Source organism: Aethalodelphis obliquidens, unplaced genomic scaffold (genome assembly GCF_003676395.1).
Source record: "Aethalodelphis obliquidens isolate GAN/ISIS:26980383/991018 unplaced genomic scaffold, ASM367639v1 scaffold11, whole genome shotgun sequence".
Lineage (NCBI taxonomy): Eukaryota > Metazoa > Chordata > Mammalia > Artiodactyla > Delphinidae > Aethalodelphis > Aethalodelphis obliquidens.
Window position 1 is genome coordinate 41,190,281 of NW_020837955.1, and position 22,308 is coordinate 41,212,588.

Consider the following 22,308-nt stretch of genomic DNA (forward strand, 5'->3'; position numbering starts at 1 on the left):
AGGTGTCTCAGGTATAATACGTCAACAGATATTGCAGTCGAAATACACACAGAGGGAAACTTTTGGGAGAAGGTTGTGGTCCTGGTTCTGATAAAAAGTCAGTATTTATTAAGCCTGTGGCCTGAGCCGGACATCGTAGAAGTTCCATTATGAACGTTACCTGGCACATGCCACCTCTTTACAAGGTGGCCAGCCACTCAGTTTTCTAGGGAGTGAGGGGTTCACCGGCCCGTGGGATTTTCAGTGTAGAACAAGAAGGTCCGGGGCAAAGCTGGGCTAGTCGGTCACCACATTTCCGACTTTCCCAGGGAAAAGGGGGACTTCCCTCATTTTGTAAATGGAAACCCCACAGCTCAGAACGGGGAGCCTTTCTCCCCTGGCAGAAGGACCAATCCGAATCCATGTGCTTTGACCACAGCACCTGATCAGCCCCTGAAAGGCAATTCCCTCCCACCACTGAAGGGTCAAGGTCATCCGTAGGGTCAACATCATGAAAAGATTTACATGCAGATTGAAGATTCCTGTCCTTCTGAAAACAAATAAAAGTCAGAAAGTCATTTCAAATAAAGTTCGTGCCTAAAGGTAAACAAGCTTGTTTCATAAGAAATCAGGCTTCTGATGGCAAACAAGCAAACACGCCAAGGGCACAGCCAGGCCAGGGGCACTGTGCCCTTCAACCCCTTAAGTCTCCTGATGCTAACGGTCATCTGTCACCCTGTTGGGCGAGGAGCAGGTAAAGCGAGGATGTTTCTTAGTTGACCATATTTGCAAATTGCTTTTTTTTTTTTTTAACGTCTTTATTGGAGTATAATTGCTTTACAGTGTTGTGTTAGTTTCTGCTGTATAACAAAGTGAATCAGCTATATGCATATGTATATCCCCATATCCCCTCGCTCTTGCGTCCCCCTCCCACCCTCCCTATCCCACCCCTCTAGGTGGTCACAAAGCACGGAGCTGATCTCCCTGTGCTATGCGGCTGCTTCCCACTAGTTATCTATTTTACATTTGGTAGTGTATATACGTCCATGCCACTCTCTCACTTCGTCCCAGCTTACCCTTCCCCCTCCGTGTGTCCTCAAGTCCATTCTCTATGTCAGTGGCTTTATTCCTGTCCTGCCCCTAGGTTCATCAGAACAATTTTTTTGTTTTTAGATTCCATATATATGTGTTAGCATACGGTATTTGTTTTTCTCTTTCTGACTTCACTCTGTAGGACAGACTCTAGGTCCATCCACCTCACTACAAATAACTCAATTTCGTTGCTTTTTATGGCTGAGTAATATTCCATTGTATATACGTGCCGCATGTTCTTTATCCATTCATCTAAAGACACATTAGTTAATTTGTTTGCTTATTTATACAGGGTCAAAAGCAATACCAGCAATGATCTAAAATAGTAGCTCAAATTACTACCATGGAGTATCCCTCCCGATGTGGGTTTACTTACAGAGCGAGCCGCTGAGTAACCAGCAGGGCCGGGGGACAACATGGGGTTGCCTCCTGCTGCTTTATCCCCACTCCCTCTCCTCCTTCCGGGGCAAACACTCTCCCCACTTCTAAGCCCTCCATTCGTTTGACTTGCTTTTGAACTTTATGTAAATAGAATCATAGAGTATGTAACACCTTTTTTTCATGTTTTGTGAAAACCTACGATGAGCAAAAGGCACTCTGCAGTTTCTCAGTGAGTCCCCATGACGTGGCTTTGATGGCATCCCAGTGGGCTCTTGTGGACACGTGTGTCCCTGTGTCGGTCACAGAGTCGTCTTAGCGGCCAGCCCTCAAAGGCCGTGCTCACCGACGACCAGCTCACAGACCGTGTGTGTTCAGGAAGGCGTCGCCACCACGTGCACCGATGGTTTAGCATTCGGCGTGACCGTGAATTCGGCAGAGCACTTCGGGCACTGTGCGCCTGGGAAGGTTTCGGGATGTGGCAGTTGCCTGCGCTCTGGGCTGCAGCAGGCAAGTTGGCACGAGGAAGAGTGGCAGCCGCCTGGGGGGTGGAGGAGGGAGGGGAGGGGCCTTCAGGTGTCATCTTACAGGGCAGCTACCACAGACCTGATGTCCAGTGAAGGCACAGCCATCTCGACAGACGGTCCCCGGCCAGCCCCGGCTCTACCCAGCAAAATGTTCGCCCACCCTGGCCACCCACAGGGGTTGTCTCTGACAACCAGAGAGCTGTGGGGTCAGAGCCCGGGGCAGGAAATGCCCATCGATTCCATCCTGGGCACGGGCGTTACCGGTGTGTCATCTTGGTGTAATCTGTGCTCTTTACCCCCAAGAAGGGTTTGGGGCAACTTAGGGAAGGGAGGCTGCACTGTGTCAGGATGGTGGTAATTTGGGCGGGTTTGGGTCTGCGTGCTGCCTTCGCCTTGAGCTCCTGAGTCTGCGTCTCTAACTCTGCGTTTCTACCCTGTGAAGCTGGAATAATAACCAGGCGGTCGCGAGAATTCAGTTAAAAATATTTCGTGGAAGCACCCTGCACAAGTAGGCATTCCACAGATGCCAGCTCCCTTTCCCTGGAGATAAGTTGTGATTGCAGTTGTACCTTAAATTCGGTCCTAAGCTTCCTGGCTGACATGGCAAAAACGGAAACACAATGGTTCGTATTGTTCTAGTCTGATTAAAAGAATGTTCCCGCTTTTCCAGGAAGCATCAACACTTTCCTGGTGCTAGTTTCTAAGACGGCTTTATTTTGAAAGCCAGAGTCATTCAGTTGATGGTGTTTGCAACAATGATTTTTTTTTCTCCAGAAGATGGAGAAATCCCCGTTCTATCTCCACAGCATGTATTAATCCCTTAATTTAAGAAATACTGAACTGAGGGTATAGTACTAAATTAAGTATGGAAAGCTAATACCTTGGCATAGGATTAAGTAAGTTCTGTTTCTCCATTTCTTTCACCATCGCTTTTTCGTGGAATCTTATGATAATAACATAAAGCAAAAGAGCGTAAAGTCTGGAGGGACTAGAGGGGACCCTGGGTTCACCCAGTGCTCTGGAGCCTTCCAGGGTCACCGTGTGGGTGAAGGAGGTGACATCCGTAACCGCGCCCGGTGGTCTCTTGGTGTCGGCATCTGTACAGGAACCAATCGCACTAGGGGTCTGTAGAATCATAGCGAGTGTAAGCTAGTTAGTCAAGACCGGAGTGAGCGGCCGCCACCGTCCTCAGCATTTGTGGACGTGCTGGTGCCTGTGGTGGGCTCTGCTCCCCGGGCTCACGGACACCGGGTCCAGGGGGCAAGGAGCCTTGCAGAGGGAAGCGTGGGTGTCTTCCTCCCCTGCCCGGCAGCTCAAGAATTTGGATTCCTTTGCCCAAAACATTGCAGTTCTTTGTTTTTCTCCTAGAGGAACTTACACACACACACACACACACACACACACACACACGCACATAGAATAGTGTGTAACCAAGGTGTTTCCCTGGCCTGCAGTGGCCTGGGAGCCCACCACACACACATGCAGACTCTGGACCAAGAGAGGCAGAGGTGAGGGGGCTGGGAAAGGTAGGGGTCACTGCACAGTGAGGTTCTTGGGGACCCTGTCCTCCCAGGGCCTTCGAGAGCAGAGCTGCTACATGACAGCAAGAGTGCCTTAGACCTCGGAGCTGACCAAGCCAGGGAAGGGCAGTGAGGGGCCTTATCACTGTAAGCACAGCTTTGCAGGTGAAAGGTCTGCATTTGCAGAATTAGCTGGAGTCAGAGCTACAGACCTGGAGCGCCCTACTCCCGCCCAGGACCAGAGTCCAGATTCCTGTCCTTAGAGGCAGCCCATCTCTCCTCCCTTGTTGCCTGTCCCGGGGGGTTGTGGTGGGGGGGGGACCCTTCCTTCACCACTGTTGACAACTCATCTGTTGTAGTTTTTTGTGTAGCCCAAAGCATCTCATCAGATGCTTCAAACATGGTAGGCATTCGAGAAATATCTGCTGATCAACTGATTACGTGTTATAGCCACAGATGGAACGATCCTACAACCTCCTAAAAATACTTTATACAATTATTATTCTAAACTCTGGAGCTTGAAAATTTTGACGATTCTTTCATTAATCCTACAGCAGTCTAAGTTTACTAATGGACTCTAAAGTTTTCATTACAGCTGCGTTCATGAACGAGATAACCTGATGTCTCCCATGTTGAAGATTTTAGGTGGATAATATTCCTACTCAAGTCATAAGAACCATTTATTGGAGAGAGACCATTTTGTTTTAATTATGAACGATTAGTCATTTAAAAAATAACCCATCCCCCCAGGTGAAATTTATCTGGGGCTAGTGGTTGGACAGAAAGGCTTCTATGCCATTCAAATTAGTTGACACAGCAAAGTCAACTGGGTCATTATCCCGACCCATATCTGTGACGGAACCGGAGGGCTGCCTGTCTAACACACGGCAGCAAAGGCCGCTGTGTCCTTTGGCCCACGCAGAGGGTCTGCCCGTATGTCACACGGAACGGAAATGTTAGGGAAGATCTTTTTGCTGTTGTCGTTTCATGGGTACAGAGTTTGTTTTGCAAAATGAAAAAGCTCATCTTGCATATTGCTCGACGTGGATGTACTAAACACTACTGAACTGTGCGCTTGAAAGTGATTGAAATGATACATTTTGTGTTATGTGTATTTTAAAAATTTTTATTTTATATTGAATTATAGGTGATTAACAATGTTGTGTTAGTTTCAGGTGTACAGCAAAGTGATTCAGTTATGCATGTATATACATGTATCTATTCTTTTTTGAATTCTTTTCCCATTTAGGTTATTAACAGAATATTGAGTGGAGTTCCCTGTGCTGTACAGCAGGTCCTTGTGGGTTATCTGTTTTAAATACAGCCGTGTGTACGTGTCAGTCCCAAACTCCCCAACGTGACCTGCGGTGTGAACTTCGTTCATCGCGAGGGTTACACACGGTTGGACGTGGCGGTCACTGAGGCCGGCACATTTGCACAGAGGGTCACCCAAACGCTCAGGGCCCGCTGAGTCCACTGCACAGAAGGGCCCCGCTGGGCACAGGGGCTCTGGCCCCGGGAGAAGGGTCAGGGAACTGTTGGGAACACGGCTGTTAGACTCACAGGCTCGGGTGGAGGGTGAGGTTTGTCCTCACTGAGGGAGGTCACCCATGTCTCAGAGCTCCTGTTTCCTCCTCGGTCGTGGGGAGGGTCGTCCTTGGCCCTTTGCTCTAAGGAGAGGGAGGCTTCGGGGAGGAGGTGCCTGCCCGGGGCTTGACACGCAGCGCGGCCACGGGGTACGCGAGCCCGTGCACAGCAGCCTGGCCTTGCTGTCCTCACGGTCACGGTGATTTCAGTTCTCAGGTAGAATGACCAAATGGGTAAGGCGGGCGCCATCCAGCCCTGCCCTCAGTGCTTCTCCCTCACGAGGTGGTTCCGGGAGGGGGTCCCAAGAGCCCGTGGTTTCTGGGTCAGTTAACGTGGAAGCGGGGTCTTTGGAAACTTGGCTGCTCTGCAGTGAGACTCCCAGCTCTCCGCTGGACAAAGATACGGGCCGGGGGGCAGGCGGCTCGCTCGGGCCAGTCGGGGACACCTGCTGGGGTGGCCAGCGGGCCGAGGCAGGGTCTGTTCGGTGCCCTTAGGTCCTGCCAGGTTCAGGCCTGCTCTTGAGCTCTGGGCCGTTTTCCCAAATTCAACTTCCAGAGCTCTTACCTCTTCAGAGACCCAGCTCTGTTTCAAATGAGCTGAACGTTCTTTGAATTTGCTCACGAGTCACTGGTCTGAGTCTGGGCTTAGTGGGAAGGTGGTTCTTTGGTGTCCTTCGCTGCAACACATCCCATAAACGGTGGTCGTTTAAGGAAACGAGGGCGCTGTGGCTGGGGAGGCATCTCTGGAGCGTCCTTCCCCTGGCCGGCTGGGTCACGACTGCTTCCTCGGCCGTGGCCCTGGGCACTGCTCCTTGCATGCAACTTGTCTCCCAGGAAGTGATTCCCGGCCCGGGCATCAAAGCATCAGGATTCCCAGACGTTGGGGGCATCATTGCCCAGGGGCGATGCCCAGGGGATATCGCTTCAGGCCTGACCTCTTTCTGACCACGTGCAACTGGCTTCCAGGTCGTCGTGTGGATTAGAGAGGCCCCTGTACTGGGGGTGTCCAGCCTTGAGCCTGACAGGTCATCAGTGTCCCTCTGACCCCTGTGCACGTGGCCCCAGCCCACTGCCACCCCCAGGGGGCCAGCAGTGGCCTCTCTGTCCTGAGCCGCCCGTTACCTGGACCTTCCCCTCTCCCCTTCACAGCTCACAAGCTCGTTCACTCAGCGCTGCGTGCTTGGATCTTCCCCTGAAGCCGTCTGTGACCTCATGTGTAGAGGCCATTGAAGCACAGAGAGGATGTGGGACCTGCCCAAGGTCACCTAGGTAGGAAGGTCACCCGCCTTCCGTGGCAGCAGTGCTGGGGCCTGGCTTGGGGAGCACACGCGCTGCTTCTCCCTCCCTCCCTCAGACTTGGGTCACAGGGCAGACCACCGGCCATACGTGAGGCCGGGGAGGACCCTGGGGCCCCTGCTCCACTTCCAGCCTCTGACATCTCCACGTTTACCCCAGTGCCTGGGACTGTACAGATTGTTTGTGGAAGCAGCTCAAATCCCTTCATTTTCAGATGACTCCTTGAGTGGTAAAGGAAGAAAATCATTTTCTTTGAGAATGATGGGTACGCTGCCTGCCAGTGGGAGAGGAGGGCTGACCTTTCTAGGTCGATGAAGGAGAATGCCAGTGAAACATGACACTTGTGTTGCAGTCTATTGTTCCCGAATGGAGCGCGGCATATTTGTGTTATAATGCCGTTTTTGTTTTCAGATGAATACTGCAGTTTTCTTAAGTGTGGAGGAGGGATTCCTTACAAGTTCACAGGACTTTTCCTGTGGCGGGGCAGGGGGAAAATGGGCGCCCGTCCTCAGCAACAACGCATATATCAAGCCTGGAGACATTTTTGTTAATAGCTCAGTGATGTATGAGTTCCCCAAAGCTCCCCTTCCATCGTGAGCTCTCTGTCAAATGGCGACATTTCGTTTTTCCTCTTTAGGACAACACATTTAATGCTCGAGATGTTCTCTTTCCCCTCGTTGTTTTAAAAGCCGCCTCTTCTCTGAGCATTTTCCACGGATTCTTAAGAATGAACTAGTTTAGATGGTTCAGATCAGCCAGTTAAGGTGGGGAAAAAAATCATAAAATGTTGGAGGGGTTCTGGGCAAAATAACCTGTTGATGAGTAGATCTCTTAGTTGTCTGGCTTACTGGGTTTCAAAGTCTTTCTTGGAAGACTTTATTTCCAAGTTCGTTATTACTAACAAACTGCTCTGCTCTGGAGGCCATGTTCCTGAAAAAGAACTGCGCCATTTTCAAAAAGGTTTTCTCCTTTTCTTATGATGCTTATATATGTCCTTAGTCTCTCAGTGACATGCTCTGGGTGTCTGTGAGGGATTCCCGTACACATTACTTCCTGGCGACTCTGAGACTAGGACCCCACCTCCAGGAATGGCAAACCTTCTACCTGGGTGCCCAACTCAGGTCCAAGGTTACCTTGATTTCTTCCTTCCCTTTCTTTCCTCTTCACATCCATTCCCCAAGGCTGGTGGGCTCTTCGCCCCTTGATCTGTAGATAGCCGCCTTCCCCGGCTCCACCCCTACTGCCAGTGCCCTCAGGGGCACCTCCCCGTGGGATCCACTGGCGAGGCTCAGCTCACCCCAGCCTTTGACCTCTCCGCAGCCAGCACAGTGACCTTCCTTGCAGAGAGCAGAAGGCGATGTCCAGGCTGCCAGACTTCTGCAGCCCCCTCATGGCTACAACCCCAATCCAGATGCCTTTGCGGCTTCCCGGGCCCTGCCCATCTCACATTCCAGATCCGTATTAGTGACTCGCCGGGTACCTACGGAGTTCAGTGCTGGATCCTGTATGTGGGTTTACCTCATCTGTTCACCCAGCACAGTAGGGATTCTTATCCTTATCTTGCAGGGGAGGAAACGGAGGCTCAAAAAGGTTAAATGACTTGTTCCAAGGTCAGAGCCAGGATTCAGATCATCTGCCATTTTTAGAATGTTCCGTGAGCTCCCCAGCTTCCTCGCCTTTTTGTCATCTGCCTGGAGATCTTATTCTTGAGAAAGATGCCCTGACCTCGGCCCACAGGGGTTACGGGCTGCCGCTGCCATCTCTCACAGCCCCTGGGCTACCGTGATCAGAACACTCACCCCTGCCTTTCAGTGACTTGTTGATAAGCCTGTCATTGGACTCCGTTAGAGTAAAGACCCGGAGCTTCCGTCCACGTACTTTTTTAATCACTTAAATTCTCAGCACTTGGCATGACACTAGCACGTAAGTAGACGCTCAGTGAACAGTAGACACTCAATGAACAGTAACGTCTGATTTAAAGCACTTACTCATTCTTCCAACTAATATTTTCTGAGTTTCTGGTAAGTGCACAGAACTTTGTATATAATAAAGAAGTTCAAGTTAGAGATAATAGGATTTCTGTTCAGAAGGTAGCAAACTAGCCACAGATTGTGGATATGGGGGTGAGCGCACCTTGCTTTTGTCATCTGCAAAATGTGGATTGTGCCTGCCCACATCATAGGGCAGCCGAGACCATGGCAAAGGTGGCCTGATCTCGATCCACCATCCTCTATATCCTGTTGTTATGAAGGTGGGGCTGGAAAAAGATGACACAGAGGGTGCAGCAGAGAATAGCTTTGTGCTCCTGGAGCAGCAGGAGGGATAAGACCAGGGTAGCTTGGTGGTTGGGACAAGAGGGCGGGGCTTAATTGGCCCCTGGGCAGAGGGGGGCGGGGTTTGGGGGAGATGGGGAGCTTTCTGGGTCAGGGAGCAGCATGAGGAAAGTGATGATGTGGGGAAGACCTTGATGTGTCTGGAGGACAGTAAAACACAGTTTCCTTGGGTGAGGAGCCTCTGGAAAGTTCCGCCCTGCACAATCTTGCGAGAAGCATGCCGTGGCTTTCGGAGGGGCTGCTGAAAGCGGGGGGAGCTTGGCGTTAGAAGTAGGAAGGGGACCCCCAAGTTGGAGGGTGTCTGGGTACCACGTGCTGCTCACTTGTGGCCTTTCCACATCCTGAGACTCTTCCCCGGGAACTTCCAGGCTCTGTTGAGCAATCCAGGGGGTCGTTTACCAACACACTCGACTTTTCTCATCGATGCCAATCTGATGCGCAGAAATGCTGTTGTCTTTATTCAGTAACAATAGTTATCATTATGTCATCATAATATTGCATCTCTTAATACTAGCAAAGTGGCACGTTTTACTTGTCCCTTTGCTATTTGTATATGATTGTTGGTAACTGGCATTTTAATTAACAGCAACAATTGATATTTTAAAACTAAGCACATTGTAAGTTTCCTTTCATTCTGGGTCCACGGGAATAATGATCCCCCTGAATAATTACTTAATGCCGTGGCCCATCCCTTGCACTGCCTTGGGGAACGTGGCTTTGCCCTTGGCCTCTGCAGCTTTTGCTGCTGTTCACAGCAGAGTGTAAGGACCGTCACCAGCCGAGCCCGTCCTGAGTACCTTTCACAGTCTGAGCCCAGTGGGAGGAGTGAAACAGGCCTTGCTCTCAAGGAAAGCCCCTCTGCAGCCCCATCCTGCAGAGGGGCAGGATGTCAGGTAAAGTGTGATCAAGGCTCTGCCACAGGCGAGCAGGGAGGCACAGGGCATGCGGAGTAGGCTGTTCTCTGGTCAGGTCTCACTCCCACCTTCAGCTGGCTGTCTAGCCCACCTTCTCCCCTGCCTCACCCGGTTGGAGACATTGAGGTGTGTTCAGGGGTGGTCACTGGGACCCCTTCATACTCTACTGGTTCCACGTTACACACGCCTGGCCCCTAGCGCCAACCTGGAGGGTCACTCGATTTTAGAGAATCACCTGGAAGGTAAGAACGGTCCTCAGACATTTTTGGGCAGCAGAAAGTTTAGAATCACAGGAGTTTTGGTACTCCTTCGGAGCTCATGAAATTCATGCAAGGTCTGTGCTGGTCTTGGGCCAGCACTGTTCTCAGCGTGTGGGATACTTCTCTCTAGTGTTACTAGGAAAACTCATGGCCCTGTGTATATATCATAAAATCACATCTCTAAGCATGTGAGTCTACTAAAAACAGGCTGAGAAACCGACTGTGGTTTCTGATTTTTATACTAATGGTTAATTTGGGGATTTTTGTTTGTTTGTTTTTTAATAACAGGTTGATTGAGATACTCATCACACACCACACAATTCACCTTTTAAAAGTGTACAATGTGGTGTTTTTTAGTATGTTTTTCAAGTTGTGTATCCATTACCACAATCAATTTTAGAACATTTGCACCACCCCCAAAAGAAACCCTGTATCCTTAATCAGTCACTCTTCCTTCCCTCCACCCCTCCCCCCAGCCTTAGGCAACCACTACTCTACTTTTTGACAATGTACATTTGCCTTCTCTGAACATTTTATACAAATGGAATCTGGCCTTTCGTGATTGACTTCTTTTACTTAGCACAATGTTTTCCAGGTTCAGCCGTGTTACAGAGTGCATCAGAAGTTCATTCCTTTTTCTTAACCAAGCAATAGTCCATTTTATGGATAAACCGTATTTTATTTATTTATTCATTTGTTGATAGACATTGGGGTTGGTTCCACTTTTTGGCTGTTATAAATATGAAAGTTTGTGTGTGGATGTGTGTCTTCCATTCTCTTGGGTTTCTGCGTAGGAGTGGAATGGCTGGATCCTGTGGTAACTCTGCGCTTAACCTTTCTCATACTGTTCTCCGAAGTGGCTCTGTTACTTTACAATCCCACCAGCGGTGTATGAGGGTCGTGGTATGCGTTTTGAAAGATAAAGTCTCATTTAACAAGGAGATCATAGTGTTCCAGCACCTGTCGTTCAGTCCCCTTTCAGAGCCTTTTAAAGGTTGTAGCCCATGGCTACAGTTCTCTTCTCTGTCTCAGGCCCCATCCTCTGCTGATCCTAAGGGCTTGGAGAGAGTCTTGAGTATTTTCAGGCATAAAAGGAAGGCTGTGAGTTGAATGTGTTAGGAAACTAGGGTGAGGTGTCCTGGCCTCTGGTGGATGAGCTCTCCCATTTTCCTTCTGCTCTTTGATGCTTAGGAAGAACCACACCTGTCTGTGGGTTTTTCTACAGTGTGTGGGACAGCGCTGTGCGTACTTGGAGAACTTTGGTCCATAACAGGGATTCAGGGAGTATTTTGTGAGTGATGTGCTGAAGGTAATGCTCTCGTACTTGGACTTTCCAAAGTCGCCTTTCTTCCCCAAATCTGCATTGTTGATTTAGAGCAGCTCTGAGGGTAGAGCAAACAGCTGTGCTCAGAGCCCCCAGGCCACCCAGAAGTCCCCTGCAGACAGTCCTGTTGGAAGGGGGCTGCTTTGTGTCTCTTTCTGCCCGAGGGACATCTCTGGTCACAGAGGATATCTGGCCTGCATGTGGCCCAGCCAGAATTTCTGGGGACCCCAGGAGCAACTCAACTAATGAGGGGTGGGCCATTAAGGGTTAATTTGTATTTCAGTCCTTTTATTCCGGGAAGAACTGACTGGCAGATGAGTGATTGTTCGTGGAGAAAAAGTAAAGCGATCAAATTAATCTACTGATCTTATTGCTCTGTAAACTGGAAAGTGATGCTGACATTTGATGTTTTTAGTAGAAAGTTGTGACCCAACCTGAGGAGCCTGGGTGCCCATCCTACAGACCAGGACCCTGAGGTCCACGGGCGCAGGGCAAAGAATGTGCCAGCGTTGTCTTGGGACCTGGCTGAGCGTGACTCAGTTTACTGCGGTCCAGTGGGATGGGATGGGGGTACAAGAGCCAGCACCCAGGAAGCAAGAGGGCTGGGGCCAGGGTTTAGGGTGGGACCCTGCTTCATAAGAAGAGTGTGCAAAGTGAAGCAGGCTTGGTCACATGCGTGTAACTAAAAACGGGGGTGAAGGGGGAGCTGGCTCACACGTGACTCATAAGGAAGGGGCGGACCTCCAAGGAGGTGACCGGATTGAAGAAATGTCATCTGCTGACAAGCCGAAGGGCTCCTGGGTTTCCTCTGTCGATGAGAAATGTCTGTTTGTCCACTACTGCAGAAGAGATAGAACCATCCTTTATGAGGCAGGATTGCCAGTGCTCGTATGTTTCCAACAATAGCCACTTTTTTCCCTCTTGGAAGTTTGTTTTCGTTTTTAATTGGAGTCTAGTTGATTTACAATGTTGTGTTAGTTTCTTCTGTAGAGCAAAGTGAATCAGTTATACATGTACATACATCCACTCTTTTTTAGATTCTTTTCCCATGTAGGTCTTTACGGAGTATTGAGTAGAGTTCCCTGTGCTATATAGTAGGTCCTTACTAGTTATTTATTTTATATCTAGTAGTGTGTATATGTCAATTCCAGTCTCCCAATTTATCTCTCCATTTTCCCGGCTGGTAACCATAAGTTTGTTTTCTACATCTGTGACTCTATTTCTGTTTTGTAAATAAGTTCATTTGTATCAATTTTTTTAGATTCCACATATAAGCAATATCATATGATATTCGTCTTTGTCTGACTTACTTCACTTAGTATGATAACCTCTAGGTCCATCCATGTTGCTGCAAATGGCATTTTTTGGTTCTTTTTTATGGCTGGGTAATATTCCATCGTATATATGTACCACATCTTCTTTATCCATTCCTCTGTAGATGGACACTTAGGTTGCTTCCATGTCTTGGCTATTGTAAATAGTGCTGCTGTGAACATTGGGGTGCATGTACCTTTTCAAATGAGAGTTTTCTCCAGATATATGACCAGTAGTGGGATTGCTGGATCACATGGTAGCTCTATTTTTAGTTTTTTAAGGAACCTCCATACTGTTCTCCATAGTGGCTGCACCCCTCTTGGAAGCTTTTGACGGAAAGTGTGAAATCTGCACCCCTAACCCCAACATTAGGAGACTTAAGGGCCCTGGGCAGTTTCCAAGACAAAGATAACAAAGCAGAGGGGGAAGCTGGATCCCTGGTATTGGGACTGGATTTTACATGTGGGCGGGAGTGACCATCCAGGGGGAGTCAAGGGCCCAGGGGCTGCATCTCGGTGGGACTAGGCCTGCTTTAGTCCTTTTGGGTTCCTCGAGGTGGGCTGGGTGGGGTGGGAGAGCACGTGCCTTACCTGTGGGAACAGGTGCATTTCAGGACTCCTGTTTCCCATCCTCTGAATCTCCTCACCTGCTTCTCGATGCTCAGAATCTCCGGCAGGGCTCTGAGCCAAGCTCTGCACAATGAGAGAGAAAGAGCATCACTAAAGTAGCAGGTGGACATGTGCACACAGGAGGACAGTAAACCTGTCCCTGAGCCTGGCTATGTGTAGAGTTGGGGGGGAGGGGAGGGGCCAGAGGGGCGAGCTGTGGATCTCATAGACCTGCCTTCCTCTTGCCCTCTGGTCCTGATAACCTCCCCCAGCGGAGGCTGAGCTGAGTGTGCTGTGGGTACCAGGCCCTGCTCAGAGCCCCGGGTGGGCCTCACAGCAATAGGCCCACCTAGGGACATGCACAGACCCCACAGCCCAGAAAACCCCACAGCCCAGGCAAAAAGCCCTTGTGCCTTTTTAGTACTTAGTGCAGCTGGTTCCGTTTCCCAAGGACTCCAGGAGGCAAGGAAGCCTGTGCCCAGGCCCTGGAGAGGGATCCTTAAGGCAAGTTACTTTACCTCTAGACCTCAGTCTTCCCATCTGCAAAGTGGGTCTAAACCAGACTCTTCATCAGAGTATTGAGAGGATTCAGTGAGCACTTAGCAGGACGTCTGGCTAAGTGAGCACCTGGCAGGATACCTGTCCTCAGGGTTGATACTTTCTCCAGAGATGTTCACACCATCCCTGCCCTCAAGCACTGGAGCCCCCACGAAGAAGCTACTCATGGCGAAAACACTTTTTGAAAGGTGACAGTGACCAACTGCCACTATATAAGAAGCGTTTGTGCCGAATGAGAGAGGTGGGCATGTGAATTAATAACGCCCAAGCTGGGGGCAGGAGGACGAGCCCAGAGAGCGCTGGCACCAGGCAGGGGGCAGGACATGTGCTTGACCCACACCTGCAACCTGCACAGATGGCCCGTGAGACGGGAGCCAGGATAGACCACCCTCCCCTCTGGGGCTTCAGAAGCGAGCACAGAGAATCCACGTCCTGTGTTCCTAAATTCCATGGCAGTGATCATGGCATAGACAGACATGGAAAAGGGGAAACGAGCAGTTGTTTGTACTTGCAAAAACGGAGTCCTTGGCGTGCTAATTTGCGTAGTTTCCTAGTCCAAAGAGGGGACCCCCAACTGTGGGGTAGGGAGGTGCCCTCATGTGCACTTTGGGGGCTGGGGATTGTGCTTCAGAAAACACTCTTGAGAAGCAGGCAGCGATGCGCATGGGTCTTCTGAGCAGCTGCCCATGAATAATTTTTAAAAGTTGCCAAATATTTAGAAGTCCAGCTCGTTCGTCATAGATTTACAGAACGGGTGCCTAGGGAAATGGACTTCTTTTCAGCCTTGGCAACATCGTTTTAAGGACCCTCCCCCTTTTCCAGGATGGGCAAAAGATTCTCCCAAACTGCTCATCATTCAGAGAGGTTTCCTTTCAGCCTTTCTTTCATGCGTTAGAAAATACAGAAATTAACAGCTTTGCTGATGCCTGGAAGGTAAACAAGGAAACTGTGAGACTTGGCAGAGTATGAGATCAGTGAGGACCTGAAGGGATGATTCAGAGGCGTTTTGCATTCTCCCTGTCCTTTGAATCAGCAGCAGGAAGCAGGGTGAACTTGGTCCTGCTTGGACACAATGCTGAAGCAGCAGTGGTTTCATCCATTTCCACTGCCTTTGGTGGATGTGATGGGGTTTCAGTTGCTTTCCCATGTGTAGTGATTTTCCTGCTCGTTGGACCCCCAATCGTCCTAGTTGTTGTGCTTGAGTGTCACCATGACTGAGAGTGAATGACACTCCTGCTATTCCAAGGGCTCTGACCAGTGAGTCAGGAGAAGCCGGTCTTGGGGAACACGGGAGCCCAGGAGAGTGCCACGACGATGGAGGAGCCTCACTCTGGGGTCTGATAATTCCAGAAAGATTACTTCAAGTCTAGGGTCCATAGTGTCTAATTATGTGTGTTAGATTTTTATTTGTGTGGCCTTGCTTTTTAAGATTTTAACCCATCGTTAAAAGTTCACATTTTAGGTGCCCTGTACATGTAGAAATACATATATAAACATTTAAAAGTAAAATGCAGGGGCTTCCCTGGTGGCGCAGTGGTCAAGAATCCGCCTGCCAATTCAGGGGACACGGGTTCAAGCCCTGGTCCGGGAAGATCACACATGCCGCAGAGCAACTAAGCCCGCACACCACAACTACTGAGCCCACGAGCCACAACTACTGAAGCCCGTGCGCCTAGAGCCTGTGCTCCGCAACAAGAGAAGCCACCGCAGTGAGAAGTCCACACACCACAACGACCTGCTCGCCACAACTAGAGAAAGCCCGCTCGCAACAACGAAGACCCAATGCAGCCAAAAATAAATACATTTATATATTAAAAAAAAAAGTAAAATGCGGGTGAGCATCCCCAAGTTTTTAAAATGCTGCTGCGCATTTAAAAGAGAAGCCTGTAGATACACCCTCGGCAGCATGCAGTCCCCCCCCCTCGAATGTTTACAATGCTTCAGGCCCAGGGTGTGTACAAAAGGCATCTTACTTTTGTCTGAGCTTGGAAAGATTACCAAGTTCTGTCCATCTCAGAGCTTGACAAGTCGGAATAATTTTAATTGTTTCCTTAAATAGAGCAGGTCCGATGGACTGCTTCTAAATTGTGCCGTTTTGTTCTCTGCTTAGCCTTAGCAAGGTCTGCACGCACAATAACATTGCCGGGTCTTTCCATATCTCATGAGCGATCAGGACCAACCCTGCAGTGCAGCCACTTCCTGTGGGAGTGCCTGCCCCCATGACCTCGCCTGCCCTCCCCGCCCCCACGGTGGATTTCCCCTGCTCCGTGGCCTCGCTTGGCCTCTTTCCCAGGGTCTAGCTGGGCATCCTCCTGCCTCTGCTCCCTGGAAGCAGAGCGGCTGCCCCTGTAGGCCCCAGGGCCAGACCTCCACACTTCCGTGGTCAGGAGGCCCAGGGCTTCTGTGAACCCAGCCGCTCCCATAGGGCTGTTTCTCCCCACAGGAAGTATGTGGCCAGCCTGGGCCTTTCTAGATCTTTCCGGCCCATAGACCACAGTGGAGCTCCTTCTAGGGTTAGAAGGGACTTTTCAAAATTCTGCAGTATGCATGTCGCCCTGAACAGAAGGTCATTTTGTGGGCCCTCCTCCTGGCAGGCAGTGCCCCACACACTAGGAATGTAAAGAAAAGGAAGATGGTCCCTGGAGGAATTACAGCTTCGCTGCGGGTCGGGGGGTGGGGGGCGGTGGAGACAAGAAAAGAAAAAACAAGCAAACCGGAGGAAACCACATTGTAGGCTGGTCTCAGCATCCCTGCTTCCTTGTTCTGTGTGACGCAGGTCAAGGAGCTCACCGAGCCTCCGTCTTCTCATCCTTAAAATGGGTCTCATCTTGCCTCCTAGGACTGGCTGTGGGCTGTGGGTGAGATGCCACAGGAGCCACCGACGCACTCGACGGGCCCAATGAATCAGTAGCTTCTCTCGTTTCCGTTTTCAGAGGATGGTGCTGTTCTAGTTAAGACCAGGAGCCTTTCCAGCTGTGGCACTGCCCCGTGCAAGCTCCTCAGAGACAACCCCCTCCAGAGGGACGTGGGTCTGTCCATGGAGCCAGCCTCCCCCACCCCCCGTTTTTAATGTGCTTATTTCACCATTTAGCTATTCGCTCAGTATTACGGTAGCCATCTGCAGGAGGGCCGTGGGCTAGGGGAAGTGTTCGTGTGATAAAGGCTGACTTCAGAGGATATTCTGGTTGCTTCATTTTTGCTCTAATTCTGCACTTTAGAGAAGCTGATGGCTGTGGTTTCATGTGAACATGTGTGAGCCCCAGGCCAATATAATCTGTGATCTGTTTGTAGAGCCCACTGTTTCATGTATTTTTGCTTTGCTTTAAAAATCACTTCAAAGTTTAATTCAAAATTATGAATCGGGCTCGTTTGGGATTTAGTCCACGGTCCTTTTACTCATTTATTTAACCACCCGTTGACTGGTTTTTTTGCCTTGTGGTTTTTAGTTGGGTTTGACTCAAGGCTGTAGCCCTGCTTCTGCCTATCGCTGGGTTTTGTTTTACATTAAAATGACTCAGCATTGGGCTTCCCTGGTGGCGCAGTGGTTGAGACTCCGCCTGCCGATGCAGGGGACGCGGGTTCGTGCCCCGGTCCGGGAAGATCCCACATGCCGCGGAGCGGCTGGGCCCATGAGCCATGGCCGCTGACCCTGCGCGTCCGTAGCCTGTGCTCCGCAACGGGAGAGGCCACAACAGTGAGAGGCCCGCGTACCGCCAAACAAACAAACAAACAAACAAAAACATACTAAGTGAAAGCAGCTAGTCACTAAAGGCCACATACTATACAATCCCATTTATATGAAATTTCCAGAATCAGCAAATCCATGTCGGAAAATAGATCAGTGGTTGCAGGGGCCAGTGGGTGGGGAGAGGGTGGTGTGGGGGAGTCATGAGCTAAACGGCAGGGGGTTTCCTTTGGGATGATGAAAATGTGCTACAATTAGATGGTGAGAATGGTGGCAAAGCTCTGTGACGGTACTAAATACCATTGAGTTGTATACTTTAAGCAGGTGGACTTCATGGGATGTAAATTATCTCTCAGTAAAGCTGTTGAAAGCCAGAAGAGCATGGAAGCTAACTGAATGGGGAACGAGCAAGCTGGATCCTGACTGAGCTGGAAAACTGGGGTGAAGGCGGGTGTCCTGTGTGGGTTTTAAGAGGCTGTCTGTGGGGAGCTGGGCTGAAGGGATGGCTGGGGGTGGGAGGGGACATTGTAGGTCACAGAAGGAGCCGCTAACAGATGGAACGCCTTAGGGGCCAGAGGCTAACACTTCAGATCCAGGGCAGCTGCCAGGCTCCGCCATCAACCAGAGCCTACAGGAGCATTCGGGGCAGGACACTTTTGAAAGCTGATGATGGCAGCAAAAAGAAGTTATTATCACAGAGACTAAAAGGCCTCAAGAAGACCCCAAATCCTGAGGCAAAGACGGGCACATTCAACTAGTGCTGTAGCAAAAGCAGTGGCTAGAACGAGCATTATTTTTTTTTAAACCAGAAAACTGACCCTCTCTTTTTTTCTTTCTTTTTCAGACTATAGCCTTCGTTTTCCCTTGGTAAGTACAAAACTTTTAAAAAATTTTCTCTGATGTGTAGTTAACTAGTGAAAAAAAAAATGTTTGGGCTTTCAATGTTTGAGAAGTATTATCTTCTAGAGAAAGAAGGCCATATGGTCAGCGCGTTATATTTGAGTTTTATGCCTTCACTGGCTTGAACAGGCTCATATCACACTTTTGGTTACATCATTTTTTTTTTTTTTTCGCGTTCAGAATCTGGCTCAGCTGCTCAGAATCCTGAAATGTATTGTTGAGAACACAATTTCCACACGCCTGCCCCTCACTGACTTGTCCTTACTTTTGAAAGGGCCTCGCCTTATCGCGGTGGCACGCATTCGGGGACTGTTGGCGGCACAGTGGCACATAATTGCATTGATGGTAATTGCTTCTTAAATTGATCTGCTGTGGGGAAAACTGCTGAAAAGGAGTTTTTCCAGATTGCACTTTTAGTGGGAAAAAAAAAAAAAAACAACAGTGTTGGCATTCCATAATTTTTTACCTTTTGAGGCAATATTCCATGGCCTCCAGGTCCTAGTACTTAGTAAAAGAAACACCATCGCCTTTTTTGTGTCCGCTTAATCAACTTAATGCTGTCAGGTTTCCTAAGGAAATTGAGCGAAGACCATCTAAGAGCTTTTGAACTGGCTGCAGCCTGTGGGCAGGGAACACATGGTCTGCCCTGGTAGGCACGCACCTCTTATGAGTGAACCAGGGTGTGGGCCGCTGGGATGTTGCATTTCTCAAATGAAGCACCTTATTTGAAATACCTTGACTCTGTTAAGAATGAGTGTAAGGCTGACGGGTGGATTCTTTGGCCCCGGCTGGCCCCTCTTTTCGGGGGTGTGCCTTTCGTTTGGGCATCAGTGCATATATGGTGATTCCTGGTGTGATCAAGGGCATTTTGGTTGTACAGACTGTTTCTCCTTATCTCAAAAAATGCTAAATATAGTCAAAGATTTATCAAGACAGAGAAGAGGAAAACTTCCACTTCCTACCTGCTCAACTGAGTTTGTTGTCCATGTTCTTTACCCTGTAATTATCGGATGTTGATGATTCCGAATGGCGCGCTTTGCTTGGGCAAATGGTCACGGTGGGATCAAAGAGAAGGGTCATTACTGGAATAATATTACTGGGATGGAGGCTTACTTAGAGGAAGTCAGCAATGCCTTTGCCTCAGAAGCCCAAGTGAGAGGTCTTGCTCGCTCGTGTGGGTTGGGATGGATGTTAAACCTGCTGCCATCAAAAGCAGTGGATCCTGACCACGCTGAAATTAAACATTTGAGGGCAGGCCCCGCAGACTCATCTCCTTCCGAAATACAAGGCGCAGGTTATGATGCGTTAGAAGTGTCTGACCTTTGCTTCCCTCAGCTCTCGACTCAGCACTGGCCCCTCCACCCCCAGGTGCCATCCACCTGCTCTAGGATTTCCTGGCCACTCTCAGCTGAGTGAGCCCATGACCTGTGCTTCTAGGGGCCCCTAGCCTCCAGTGTCTCAAACCAGCCCCACGTTCAGAAGTGCATGCCCCGTCCAAAGGCAGCTGAGCCTGTGTCCGGGAGGCGACTTCTGACCTCTGGTTCTATCACAGGTGCTTAGTAGCCACCAGCTTCAGGCAGCGTCTCTTCCACCTGGTCCCATCCTTTGCCTCCTTTGCAATAGGAAAGTAAAGTTGTGCTTAGGGAGCTGTGAGTCCTTAGACTAAGAGCGTTTCTGATTTCCAGAGTCTTTCTCTTCCACGTGAGGAAAGTGTGTTGGAAGCACGAACTCCCCAACCGTGGCTACCTTAGGCGCTGCCTGTGTTTGGAATTGAAGGTCTTTTAGCCCATGGCACGTTCACTGCCAAACATCTCAGAATCCTTCCAGAGCGTCAGGGTTTCAGCCAATAGAAAGGAATTTATTTTTAATTGGTGAGGTTGGAAACTTGCTTTTGAGTCAGTTAGAACTAAATAACTAGGTCACCTTGGGCAGATGGGGAGAGAGTAAATGCCCTGAGGTTTGGCCACCCCAGGCCACCGTCCACACTCGGTGCAGTGGCTCCAGAGGAGTGAACATGCCAGCGTCTCAGGTGTCAGCTCTTCCTAGGATTCGTGTGACATTTAAGTGAAATAACCCAAAGTCTAAGCGTTTAGTAAAATGGTTCTTGTCTACGTCATCAGAAAATGATGCAAATTGTTTCCGCTGTTTAAAGAAGGAATTTAATTGGGTAGTGATGTATTCGCTGTATTATAATGGATATTTAAAGGCATTTCCTTGTCTAGAAATAATCCCTGATCTTTCGTTTAACAAAAGACACTCTGTGTTAATATTTGACTTTTTTTTTTTTAATTTATTTTTGGCTGCATTGGGTCTTCGTTGCTGCGCGCGGGCTTTCTCTAGTTGTGGCGAGCGGGGGCTACTCTTCATTGCAGTGTGCGGGCTTCTCATTGTGGTGGCTTCTCTTGTTGTGGAGCACAGGCTCTAGGCACGTGGGCTTCAGTAGTTGTGGCACGCAGGCTCAGTAGTTGTGGCACATGGGCTTAGTTGCTCCGCGGCATGTGGGATCCTCCCGGACCAGGGCTCGAACCCGTGTCCCTTGCATTGGCAGGCAGATTCTTATCCACCACGCCACCAGGGAAGCCCGATATTTGACTTTTAAAAAAAAAAGTCGATTTTAAACTGGAGGAAGAGGAGTCTTTTTAGTACAACCACCCATTCTCATATTTTTCTTCTTCTTTTTTTCAGTATCTAAAAATAGATTTGGGAAGTAATACTATAGTTCATATCGATCATCAGGTACGACCAGAGTTCCCTCAACTGGGGAATGCCTGCAACTCTGTGGGTCTCGGTTGCATAGCGTTCAAAAAATGCAGTGGAATTTCAGAATTAAGACTGTACGGAAGACACATAATTAAGGTTTAAATATTTTCTCCAGGCTCGTTGAGGTCTTACGTTGTTGTACCAAAGCGTATCCACCAGTAAGTGAAATTAAATGACACTGCAGTTTGGCGATCTCACTTTGGTTCATGGAAATACCCAAGGAGTAAAAGAAAACCAAATTGAAGTGCTAATGTTAAATAACAGTGAATTTAATTTTAAAAGTAACTTAGAATATTCATTCACTAGCCTTGTCCTCTGTAAGGATCTACGATTCCAACTCTATCAGTTTCAACGCATGTGATTTTCCTCTTCCAAGTCATGTTTCTTCTTTGGTGTTGGTCTGAACAGTCACCATGGTAGAGAGGCAAAAAGGAAAGAACCTGAAGGTTTTTAAATCAACTGCAGGGGCCTTGTTCTCCCAGGGTGGGGTGAATACTTCAAGCATCCTTTCTGCCCGTCTCAGCTGGGGTTGCATTTCTGTTGGCAGAACAGGTGCTCTATGTCCTGTCCTGGTTTCTGAATCTGTAGGAAGAACAGAGAAGCAGGATGGGCAGAGCACAGGAGATTTGAAAACTTTCTAAGAGATTCAATCCCTGTTTCCTTCCTTTGCCACGTTCTCGGGGTTTTATTAGCATGTATGGACTGCGTGGGTTTCCTATCCAAGCAAAATGTGTTTCTCCCAACAACAAAGCAGTTATTCTCCCGCAAACTGAGAGTAGAAACTGACAGCCAGTTGGAAGAATGCCTTTGGATCTGATGGTGACAAACAGCTCAATCCCTCATTTATTTCCATTTCCATTTTCCCCCAGGAAAGTTTCAACATTCTTCCAAGAAGTACCTCCTAAAAGCGTCCACTAAGTAATTGTTTGTCATATAGCAAAGGCATGGATGTTGAGCTGTCAGAGTTTCCATTTAGAGGAAACAGGAACATAGCTCTCCTATATAAACGCGTGTCTCATCTCTGAGCTCCCAGCAGACCCAGTTCAGAGCTGGAATTGTTCTTCTTGAAATCCTGTTCCTGCTGACAGGAAAACATGGATTCTCGCAGGCCAGGATGGTTCCCCAGCATCGTCCCCGTAGGACAAGAGGTAAAGGGAAACTGAAAGGGGAGCCTTTCTTGTCCCTTGGGATTTATGTCATGGTTTATTTTTATGTAATGTAACTCCTAAGATATTTAAAAATTGGCTTAAAGAATATTATCAGGACGCCTCCGT

The 22,308-nt window shown here is 49.1% G+C and overlaps 1 long non-coding RNA gene across 1 annotated transcript in view; it reads left to right on the top strand.

The window, feature by feature from the left end:
* The window catches only part of LOC113623536 (uncharacterized), a 76,250-nt gene that overhangs the window by 49,363 nt on the left and 4,579 nt on the right, over positions 1–22,308 (top strand). Inside the window, exons 2-3 of the long non-coding RNA XR_003433968.1 lie at positions 18,219–18,241; positions 21,904–22,182. This is a non-coding gene — a long non-coding RNA (uncharacterized LOC113623536). The remainder of the gene's footprint in view (positions 1–18,218; positions 18,242–21,903; positions 22,183–22,308) is intronic.